We start from the raw sequence: 12,500 nt of genomic DNA, 5'->3' as shown, positions 1-12,500 counted from the left end.
AGAGCTTAAGATATCATCCCTTGTTGCAAAAACTGTCTTTCATAATTATCTTTGCAATACATGTATAAAACAATTATCTATGGTATGGCCCGTACGGCCCCGCGCGCGCTTTCATTGACACAGATAAAGCGAATTATCGTCCTGTGTCAATTATAACCGAACTGTCTAAGGTGTAAGAGAGGGTCATGTTTGATCAGTTATACAGTCCAGTTTGCTACATATTGTGCCCTAACCTGTCTGGCTATCTAAAGGGTCACTCTTGCTGTGCAGCACTACTGAAAATGGTAGAAGATTGGTGATTAAGTCTTAACAATAGAGAGGCGTGGCCGCTGTGGCTGTAGACTTGATTCTGTCTGCCACTCGTTGTTGCTTACCAAGTTGAACTTATGAGCTATCGGATGGGGCCACTCCCTGATGAGTTCTTATCTCCGTGGAAGGAAGCAGAGAATCAAGCTCGATAATGTGTATTCCCAGTTGAGATCAGTCAACACAGGACTCCCACAAGGGTCTCTGCTAGGTCCGCTATTATTAATTGTCTATATGAACGAAGACACTTCTCTTAGACTATATGCAGATGACACGACGCATACGCTTCTGTTGCATCTCCTCTAGTCCTTGAATACTTTATTAATTCTGACTTGGAGATTATATCGAATTGGTTTCAACAGAATTATTTACGTCTAATTGTTAGTAAGACCCAGGCCATGGCCGTTGGTCCTTCATTGTATCGTTATGACTTTCATCTAGATAATACCAATGTTGAAACAACAGATAGTCTTAAGATCCTGGGAGTAATCATGGATAGCAAGCTGTCCTTCAAGCCACACATATCAGAGCAGTTGAAAAAGCTTGCGCTAAAGCATCTGCTTTGCGCAAGTTCATCCCTCAGACTATTATGAAAAGGTTATATAAGACGTACATATTTCCCCATTTAGAGAACTGTAGCCCTTTATTGCTAGGAATCCCTGATGGGCTGAATAACAAGCTATATACTGAGAACTATTTTAGGTTTGTCAAAATCAACGGAATATAGCCATCTTTTAAATATAGGACCTTTACAAACGTTACAGGCAAGAAGACGCTTCCAAGCCCTAGTGCTTTTGTATAAATGTATGAATGGGCAGGGCCCAAGTTATCTCATTGAACGATTCAACGTTTTGAATGTCAACTATGATCTACGCCGCTGTTGGCTCTCGATTAAAGTTGCCATGCATCTTTTCATTTTTAGAGTGCTTGCATAAATCATTTCCATATATTTACGCTAGATTATGGAATGGCATTTTTTAATATTTCCTTTTGTATTTTTAGTTCACGTACACCACGTTATAACGAGCCTCCGGCTCCTAGGTGTTTTACGTGGTTAAATAAAGTATTATTATTATATGATAAGATTTTAGACTGAGGATTACATCTAAGTTATTTAAAGCCAGAAAGGCAAATACAAACAACACAGATACATTTTCTGTGCAAATTTGCAACTTTTTTGTCCAAACTTCATCTTCTAAGTGCTCATGGATAATGTAAAAGCTTGTTGACTGAGTTAAGGTGGGTCGCTGCGCTAGGTCTTTACGCCATGACCTCGGGGCCAAATATTTTCCAGTCCAGCCTATCCAGTCAGTCAATAAATACACGATAACATGTATGTTTCGACCTGACTCGAAAAACAAGAGCTTTGGAGAGAATTGAACCCCACACCAACACAAAAGAAAATAGGTCCGCGATGCGTACTTGGGGTCTTATGCTTAGCTTACCAGTAACTCCATTCAGCCCTTACAGAATTTGGTACTACGGTCTCACTTTTACCATGCGTGATTGGTTCAAAATTTGCCATAACAATGCAGCAGTGAAATGAGTTCCTTAAGTATGCTTCAAATTTCAGACCTGTTCAGAATTTTACATTGATGACTTGCCACTAAAATTTCTCTTAATGCCATTTGCACAGTTTAGACAACTCTTGCTGCACGCTACATCATCTCTATCAGCTATTTACCAGCAACAGAAGCACTAGATTGGCTAAGAAACAAGCATGGCACTGTCATACATTCATATGATCTTATAAATGATCAAAAGAATGCTGAAATTCAACTAGAATTCTAAGATGAATCATCACTAGATGAGGCATTCAATGAACAAGTACTCTCAGAGCTTGGTGCAAATCCCCACACTACTGGAAATCAGTCCATCACCAGTAACAATGTATAAACAGCCAAGAGAAATATCTGATGACCAATTACGTCGATCAGTTACATGTAGATCATAACATAATAAAAAATGCAACCTAAAGCTTACAACAAGGTGCTTTCATGGACTAGAAATAAAATGAAAACCTCAACAGTCTGAAGTCACAAAATGTTGAACCAGTTTATTTTGAGGTGGTGGTGCTGGGAAAAGCCATTTGATTAAAACACTTTACCACACTGTAGTAAATGCTCCAATGAATCCTGAGATTCCAACAGTGTTACTAGCAGCATCTACTGGAGTAGCAGTAATAAACATTGATGGTACACACAGCATTAGCAATACCTAAAAATACAATTGATGATGTGGAGGAAAATCCAGGTCCTACAATGTTTGACATCATTGATCCAACAACCACTGTGTCCGCTGACTCTAGTCAAGGAAATGAAGCAACCTTTGGTGTGAATGCTGGAAGCAATGTGTAGCAATGTCACATACTGCTATGATATACAAACAAATACAAGATATTAGTTTGTGGGCTAATTCTACTTTGAACAATATTTTGGTTATTGGAAATAATCTATACAGTTCTATAACATGTTCTGTGCTATTAAATGACTATTTGCTGATAACTGATGTTCCAGACATGGTTTCCATATTTGATAAAGTGTATTCATTACAATATACACCCTTTTAATAAGTCTAATATATCCGTTTTCCGCTAATGACGTCAAACTCATACTTTTAAAATTTATTCAGAAATGTACAAAGGCTTCAAAAAAGAAAAGAAATCAGAAAAGTTTTAGGCCTTTGTACATTTCTAAGTAAAATTTGAAAGCAAGAGTTCGACGTCATTAGCGAAACAGCATATATTAGACTTATTAAAAGGGTGTATAGTGAGTCATTTACTGGAAGTTTGTTCATGACATCAAACATTGGTCCATATATGTCTCTTAGAAATTCACTTCTAGGAGTATTTTCAAACTCTAAATGGAATTACAATTGCTGTTTGTTAACTAATGGCATTAATACACTATATTGCAATAAATACACTTTATCAAATATTGAAACCATGTCTGGAACATCAGTTAACAGCAAATAGTCATTTGTTCGCACAGAACATCTTATAGAACTGTATAGATTATTTCCAATAACCAAAATATTGTTCAAAGTAGAATTAGTCCACAAACTAATATCTTGTATTTGATGGTATAATACCAGGAAGTGACATTGCTACACATTACTGTACTTTACCAGCATTCACACCAAAGATTGTTTCACTTCCTTGACTAGAGTCAGCGGACACAGTGGTTGTTGGATCAATGATATCGAATATTGTAGGACCTGGATTTTCCTCCACATCATTTGCTTGCCTTAAAAGCAATGGGATATAAACATTGTAGCACATCATTTGTGCAAACAAAAACATCACCTCATTACACGACTTGTAATGTCCAACAACTTGTTTTAATGTTGGCAAGTAAAACACATTTAAGTAAAACATCATAAGCATCGTATTCCAAAATCGCCCTCGCACACCAGAAAATGCATCCTTGACTTTCACAAAATTGCTGTGACAGCCGATCCTTGACCGGGATTGTTCGATTGTTGTTCCCATGCTGGCGGCTGGTAGCAGACAACAGTAAGAGTACGAAATACTATTCTTTGAGAGCGCAAAACTCTTATTCAATGCCACTATTTTTTAGAGTACAATAACTCTTTCAGTTTGGGATGTAACCCACACCGACATTTCAAGCCGATAAATACTGGTTTGTGATAGCTTGTGAGATACTTGTGAGGTATGTGGTGCGCAACGGATTTCAAGCCAATGAATGTCGGCTTGCGAAAGCGTCTTAGCTTCAGTGCAATCTGCACTAAACACAAGCCGAGTCTAAATATGTTGGCTTGCGAGAGTAAACAACTCCCGTATCGATTCCACTCAGCGACGTCACCTGGATGAAATAAAGAACAAACAAGGCGGGCTAGGATAGTTAATTTTCGAAATGAAAGAAAGAAAACCAATCTGAAACAGCACGACAGATCAATTTTGAAACACAAATAACTTACCTTACAACTAATTTGCGACGGAAAACTCTTCAAATTTTTCCCAAAACAGGGAAAACGACCGCAGATTTATTTGCAAACAACGAACGCTAGAAGCAATGGCCGACACTTGAAAACAATGACCTTGCGATTACTAGTACCCAGTCTACAAGCCAGACTGTCATGTGTGTTCTCGTACTTACAAGATCTGCGTCTGACTTAGGGGTCTTTATGCATAATGCATAAGACCCCAAAAATTACCAATATGTTTGTCTCTACGTCAGCACTAACCAAGAGTAAGTGTATTTTCACAAGACTGCCGCTACCCAAACCTGTTTTTTTCTCTCAAAGAAACGCACGGATCATGATTCCTAAAAATCCGGATTCAGATCTGATGAAATGAATACACTCGGAGAGTGGATACTTTGGATCAATAATCCATTTTTGGATTGTAGCAAACGCAAAATTCCCTTTTGAACACAATCCGGAATTTTGATTTTCTCAAGGAAACCGCACCAGGCCCTTACTTGCGGCGGGTTTGGTGATGAAGCGTCATCAACAACCAATTATCCACGTTTTCAATGGTATTAAAAATGCAGTTTACCCAAGCTCAGTGTGAGGGAAAACAAACAAAAATATAAGGATTTGTATGGTATTCCCGATTAAACACCTGAGAAGATACTTTTACCAAAAAATTACCACATAAAAAGCCTAACCTTATTCCCATTGTGGGTTGCTTCCTTCCTGTTTTTTTTTCCTGATTCGACGCGAATTGAGCCATTTTCAATTCCTCGGTTGTCAACTGTTACCGTAAATTGGCCCACGAGCAACGTATAAGTGAGATAACGTTACCCACTCTTTCGTAACGCGACCCGTATGGAACAATACTGCTTTCAGTTCAGCAGGCCCATTTACATTTAAGCCGAAGTTACTTGAGCGTGGAATAATTGATCAAGAATTTTCGCTCTAATGTTGTTCTACCTGTGAACTACACTGTTGGATGAAACATAGACTTGACCAACCACCATAAAGGTAGGTGATATTTGAGTTGAAGCGGAATCAATTCTGAGGTCGGATCTCAACACATGTTGCAAGATCTGGTGCAACTCGTACACATTCGCGATGAAGACAAATGCTGCGAGTTATGATGGTCAATGATGTGTTCACTTGTAAAATAACACCATTTGAACGATTTTTGGAACCTTTACTCACCGAGTTTGTTTGTTTGAATAGTAACGACGGGGGAATATTTTGGTACGTTCGAGTTGAAAACCCAAGTCGTTCAGTACATTTTCTTTGATCTGTAGTTCAAGATAACAAAATGGTTCCAACTAAGATTTGAGATTTGATCACCCTTCATAGATGGGAACTGAGGAACAACACGGATACGCTGTAACGTTCTTCGAGTTGCTAAATTTCAGTAAACTGCAGTGGCGCGTGATGTCGACATGGTTGTATTTAATCAGTAGTCAGGGTCAAAGTTAGTTGAAATATCGAGTTCGAGTGACAGAAATGTTTCAGAAAATATTTAATTGAGGAGCTGTCATTCAATTTTCGTAAGGGCGCCTTTTCAAGTCACTTTTCTTATTTGTCGTCACGCAAGAGGTTTTTGCGTGGAGGGATTTCAGAGGTGGGTGGATATAAACTGCAATTACTGTAAAGCGACTGCCCGTGAATTTTAGGTCTGGGGATCAATTGTCCATTGCGCGTCCTTGTTGACTTCATTTTAGGTTCATAAAGGACTGTTAGGAGGGAACAGAAACGGACTAACAAAAAATAATCAGCGGTGGAAGGCACAAGTTTCAACATTTTAGCTTTCCGCATCACGTTTCAGTGATTCTGCTTTTATTTGAGTAAAGATAAATGTAGATACATTATCCGCTAGCAAGCTTCCAGTCCTATACTTGCATTGCTGTACCCCAAAATGGCTTAAGTGAGGGAATCCCTACTACTGACCTACGAAACCATTGCCACTGATAAGGCCGCCGCACACTAGCCGATTTTTTGTCGTAGAAATGCAAATTTTTTATCGTGGCCAAATCGGGTTGAAATTTGTCGTGCCATCAGCTTGCCGCACACTAGGCGTTTTTTTGTCGCCACTGACCGCGTTGATGCTTGGCCGACTCATCCAAAAGCAAGATGGCGCCATGTTGGAAAAAGAGCTTGAACTACGAAATCGACAAAAAAGCGGCTGGTGTGCGAAGGCCTATAAGCCGTCATTTCTCATTCAAAGTCCTTGACTCTGTAGCGCCGGAGATGTTACTTTGAAGTGACGTCCATTAGTTAGAATAGATGCATATTATCTTTGGTCAAAATGTTCCGTTAAAAAATGGCCAAATCAAAGCCATGTAACGTGAATTCGCTTTTTCTTGTTTGTTTCTATGGCAACAGGCCATTTGCTGCGGCTGAAGAAAAGAAAAAGGAAAAGTTAAAGTTGCTCTGAGACTGTCGCACGATAAACAAGCATATCATAACTCCTATTATACAATTATGTAAAACGATGAAGAACTTATTTGGGACCGTTACACAGCAATTCAAACGTTTGTTTGAGCTACAGGTGTCTATTAAACTTCTGTTTTTTATCGGTTTACTAAATTTGAGTTTCAAGAAGACTCTTTTTTCTCAGGTCCATTCTAGCGGTGTTACTGCGGTCGGGGTCTGTTTCAAGACAGAACATGACAACAAGGAGAAACGCCTGCATAGTCATCGTACTGCTTCTGTTTTACACACCTCACCTTAATGGTAAGTTATCGGTGCTTTCGCTTGGCGTCCGGAGTTCTCGTTTGCATGTGTCATGCCATGCATGGTTAACATTTTTTTTCTAACTTATTCCTACTGAATCACTTTTGTTTCTTTGAACTCTTTGATATTCTTTGCCAGTTTTCCAAGTCACACAAGGCCTAACTTCATGTCTACTTTCTTTCGTTGGTAAATATTTCGCCGTTCCCGTTAAGAAATTTTCAGCGGTCATTGTACTGTTCCCAATTTAGGGAACGGTTCTCATGAGTGTTGCGACTTCGGTTTCCGCCCGGCTTTCATTTTAGCTTATTTTAGCGTGCATAGCACAGTTTCTTGGCAAAGGAAACATCTAGTTGTGGCAGGTCTATATGCGTAGAGGCTCTTCAAATGGTTGGTTAACACCTACGACGCAAGGATAAAACGCAAGCAGCGTAACAGACTTAATTGGGTTAATGCTTTATTCTCTCGCCGTTTAAACCATTTATTATTACGTAACTGACACGCTCTTGGCATATTTGACGTTTGGAATGGTCACGATTTCAGTGAATTTAATTTACGAATTTAGACTGCATGTAGATGTCCTCGTCAGTTGTTGTGGCCGTCTCTATTGTTTTAGCCGGGCTTTCATTCCTAAATAGAGTGGTGATCCTTCAATTACTAACTAAAGAAAAACATTGCTATCTGCTCCTAGGAAGGATTTGCTACCACTGTGACTCCCGAAACGGCAATTGTCCAGAAGACTCAGTCAATACCACAACCAAACGAGTTTGCGCTGAAGGAAATGACTTCTGTGAGGTCGTCAAAGATGGCCGACATGCTGGTGGACCAAGATTTATTCGAGACTGTGTCAGTGAATGTGATAACGAACTGATCGAGTGGAGCAAAGATGGTGAGGAATATTGTCACATGTGCTGCGCAGAGGATGGCTGCAACGTCGGCCGTTGTGGTGCTGCAATGTTTTCAGTAAAACACTTTCTATTTATTTGTTGTATTATAAATACGCTTTTAGTTCTTTTTTAGAAGGAACTTTTTTCTGCTGATAGATTGCGGTTTCAAGCCTTTAACTTTTTGCATGCCCCATGGCCGTCAGTGAGAAGATTCCAGACATCGTTTACAAGTGTGAAAGTGACCCGTGGCCCTTAAGGACGAAGGGTCTAATTGTTTTGGTAACACCCAACTAGTCGGACAGAAAAGGCAATAATAAAGTTAGCAAATGCATGTTGAAGAAATATTTATTTGGGAATTAAACGAAAGAAAGCCTCACGCTTTTCGCTACTCGAGGACTATTACTAATAGTCCTGTAGTAGCGTAGCCAATCATGATGCAGGATTTGCATTAGTCCACTAGTTGGGTGATACTAAATCGTGGTATGTCATGTCATGTCACTGAAGTGCTACTATAACCAATTCTTCGTTTTCGTTGTATTTTTGGATTTCAAAAATATGTTAACTAAACACTAAGTGACCCAAGTTTTAAGCCTTGATTTAAAAAGACACCTGTTTATTGTAACTGGAATTTTCCTATTCAATGGTCCTCCATGACTAAGCTTGATCGAGGAGAAAAGTTGATGTCAAAGACTCAATAGTTTGAGAATGCAATGAGTGTGTACTCGGCTGAATTATATACAGCAATGGAGAATTGTAAACTCGTGTTTTGCACATACAATAAGCTGCATTTGCACGCTGAATTTTTTAACTAGGGAGTAAATGACGCCATCTTTCCCTAGATCTAATACTCTGAGGTCCAATCGGTCAGTTTTGAACGTGAGTAATGGCGAAACTTACACTCAAAGTAAATAGCCTTTGGATAAAATTTCGGGGAACTAAATTTTGCCAGTCAGGTGTTAAGCAAACACTCCTTTGAAATGTAAAGAAAGAAAGGAAGAAATTTTTTTATCGTAGTAGCACATGAAGGTGATTCCTCAGTATTGCACCGCGCATCTTGTACTGCGCATATGGTGTGTCAATATTCATAAATTTGGAACATTGTAAATATGGCGTGAGTCGATCATACACGCTGAAACACGTACAGTTCTCAAAACACGTGAGAGAAGTTGTAAATGACCCATAATTCTTTGCGAATAAGCACGCGCATTCCGAGAACTTGGCGAATTTTGTTGTTTTGATCTAGTACGATAATCGAGATAGACAGGTACGATGGTGTTTTACTCTTAAACGAGCACGGTGACCTATATTTTTTATTCGATAATTTTGGTGTACAAATTATCGCCTTTAAAACAGAAATTTTCAAAAAAAATTTTCGGAGGGAAAAAAAGATATAGTTAAAATGTTAAAATGTACACAAAGCCCCTTAACTAGGGATGTAAATTATGATCTTGATTAACATCGATTCGAGAAACGTTTTGAGTCGACGTCGTTTTAAGTTGAGTGATTTTTTTCATGAACTATATAAGACAGTGTTCCATATGCTCTAGACTTTCTACCTATCAGGTGTTTTTTCAAGTGTTACTTGAAAAACTCTCTCGTTTAGCTACTGCAAAATGTACCCTGAGCCGATGAAATAACGCGCGTAATTAGTATCAGTACAGGCATCAATGGGGTAAGATTGGCCCATTATATCTCTTAAGCAAGCACGGTGACACAATTTATTGTGGTTCTCTAAACAGGGATTAGTAGGGAACATTCAGGGAAACTTTCAAGAAAATCGTTCGACAATTTTTTTTCCTGAGGAATCACCTTAAATAAATGGTCTTGCATATAGCACGCATTGGAGTACTGAGGGACTTGCGCATGTGCAGTTGGAAACCTGATATTTTTTGCCCTCTTGTATGGTAAACACAGTGAAAGTGCTCTTCCATTATTAAACCTACTGGATTTACTTACATCTGTTGTTCCATATTGTTAATTGTTTCGACTTAGATCGATCCTTGTTTCCTGAAATGAGGAGTTGCTTCTGTTTTTTCCCTTTAAGAAATGTTTGGCCTTGTTGTCTTTAGGTGGCCTTTCAATTCCTCCATTTATCTACAGAAATCGATTTCATTTACGCAATTGCTTTGGCGTGAATCTGCCGTATGTGGCTCTGGTGTCGTATTGCACATTTGTGTATAAATCACACTCTTGACGGAGAGTGGCCAGGGGTGAATAATAAAATATTCATTTATAAATTATTCCGAGGAATTTGCTGGTGATTAGTAGTCATGAGAAATATGAAATGTCTGTGAGTAGTGTTGTGTAGAGGGGGTGGGCATAATGTGGGGCTGAATGTGGCAGGGAGGATGGGGTAGGAAAGAGATACTGGGGAGCATCAGGGAGGGGTAGGTGAGTAGAAGGAAGAAAAAGATGTCTATTTCTTTTTCACACCCCCTAAAAAACCAAGCCTCTGTTTCTTTAACCACACCCCTAAAAAAGAAAAATCCCTCTTTTAGACTGTTGATTAAAAAAAAAAAAGTTTAAAAAAATTAAACTGGTTTGAAAAAAGAAATGAACCGCAGAGTTATTATCTGGATGGAAAACCTCAAAATATACCACTTGCTGTCACAAACATAGGACCGAAAATTCTATTTAACGCTCAAAAATGTGAACTAAACAAAGTAGATGCAGATTTTGTTAGCCTGCTTTATGCAAAACAAATATTGATGCAAAATTAAATATTAGGAAGTGTCGATCGGGAATAAAATATTTTGCCATCAGCAACAAAATTTGCGACATAAAAACAACATAAATTTTGAACCACCAATATAAAAAGTTACCATCAGCGAAAAAAGATTGGGAGATTTTTGCTACATTCAATTCGTCTATTGTCCTTTTGGCTGCACAAGTAAATCGCAAAATCGAAAGTGACATCGAATTTAGCGGCCGACGTGATCAAGTTACCTTCCGTGTTTACTAACAACTCGCGAACGAAGGGTACATTTGTGTTAAAAACGGCGAGACACCAGGTTTTTGTTTTTGTTTGTTTTTGTTTTTTTTCTTTCAAGTGTTATAAAGTTTGACAAGAAACGTGCGAATTTTAACACAAAGATCACAATCGCCCAACTCTTGAGGTTGACCATTGTTTCTGCAAAGTCAAACTGACTTCACTCTCCTAGACGAGGTTATTTATCACCAGGTAATCCCATCGTTTTGGAAATAGCAGATGTTTTATTATTCATCAGCGTCACAAATTCTTGCCTGTTTATTTTCGTGATTTATGCACGCGCTGCGGGCCTATTGGTAACACGGACACTCTTACAACCTGGTGTCATAACCTGTAGTTACAGTGGACTACCACAAAAAGAGTTAAAAAGAGAGGGTTTTGTTCACACATTGATAACACAAGGTAATATAATATTAGACCATTTTATTCCTTAAGTCATTTCTTTTCAGAAGAATAGAAAAATCCTCTCGCTAAAACTGGTATCAAACTCGTTTAAAAATGCATTTGATATTGTCTTACACAGACACAACAAACTGTTCCTGAGTACAACTGATCCAGTAAACACAGATTTATACCAACTTAAATGTACCTCTTTTCACGACTTTCCAAATCTGGTCAACTTTTTGTTATGGAAAAATATACCACAGGCATTAGATATGCGGTGCATCTTGTCTCTTCTAAGAGCAATTTTCACATAGGGTTCGTCAAGTCAAATCTGACAATAGCGACTACCGCAAGTTCGGTTGCGGGCATGCCCATGATTCGTTCACTTGTCCAGACAGCATAGCAAAACCGAATTAATTGAAACTGCTCTCGACACTACAGTGAAATGCACTTTAATGTGACTTGAAGCATAATCGGTGAGTATGGAACTTAAAATTGGCCAAAAAGGTCACAATAAGTGGCAGCTACAAACGTATAATTAGTATAATTAGTAGTAGAATTACTTACTAGAGTAACATGTATGCATCTCCTACGTTAAACGGTTAGCTTCTATGTTTCCGAAACACTGTTGAGTTGCATGGAAGAGATATGAGAGTACCAAGGTGAGTGTTTTGTAAAAGCTTGGCCTTGCTTGGAAGTATACCTAAACCTAGCATCGTATAAAAAAATAGCGTCTCCTAAGACGTATCTCCAAATCCAAACCAAGCCTTGAAAGAAGTTTCTTTTCTTTCATATGATTGCGATCTTTCTCCGAACTCCTTTTTTACTTCACATCGAAGGTGTGAAGAAAACCAAAATACATGTAGTTGAAATGAAAAATAAAACAAAGGAAATTAATAGAAGGCCTCATTTCAAGGCTTGTGCTCAGTTATAGCTTTCTTTGTGCTCAACTATTTGGGCTCTCTTGGAAGATGATCTAGAAAGCTATCCCTTCTTTTACAGGTGGTCCTTAATTAATTAACACTTCGAGCTCCAAGAGTGATCAGCATGTAAATTCTCCTCACAACTTCAATGAAATGTCATTCAGATAGGTATCGAGAATGAAGATAATTATCAGCTTAGGAGGTTTGATCTTGATATAACACCAAATTCTCATGACTACCCTATGGTAATTGTAAGGAGAATAAACGTTTCGATCTTGGGAATGAAAGGGTTAAATCTATGTGGAGTATTTAACTACACCGAGACACAAGAAATCTGTTTTCTGGTTGACTGAACTA

The 12,500-nt window shown here is 38.5% G+C and overlaps 1 protein-coding gene across 1 annotated transcript in view; it reads right to left on the bottom strand.

The window, feature by feature from the left end:
- Window positions 1–11,242: 11,242 nt before the first annotated feature.
- Window positions 11,243–12,500, bottom strand: part of LOC138020639 (low-density lipoprotein receptor-related protein 1-like) — a 108,823-nt gene continuing 107,565 nt past the window's right edge. Inside the window, exon 80 of the mRNA XM_068867581.1 lies at window positions 11,243–12,500. This exon is cut by the window's right edge and continues 723 nt beyond it. The gene's annotated coding sequence lies outside the window, so the exon portion shown is untranslated.

The sequence above is a fragment of the Montipora capricornis genome, chromosome 2 (genome assembly GCF_036669925.1).
Source record: "Montipora capricornis isolate CH-2021 chromosome 2, ASM3666992v2, whole genome shotgun sequence".
Taxonomy (NCBI): domain Eukaryota; kingdom Metazoa; phylum Cnidaria; class Anthozoa; order Scleractinia; family Acroporidae; genus Montipora; species Montipora capricornis.
Note: the sequence above shows the minus strand (reverse complement) of the source record. Positions and strands in the feature narration are given on the sequence as shown.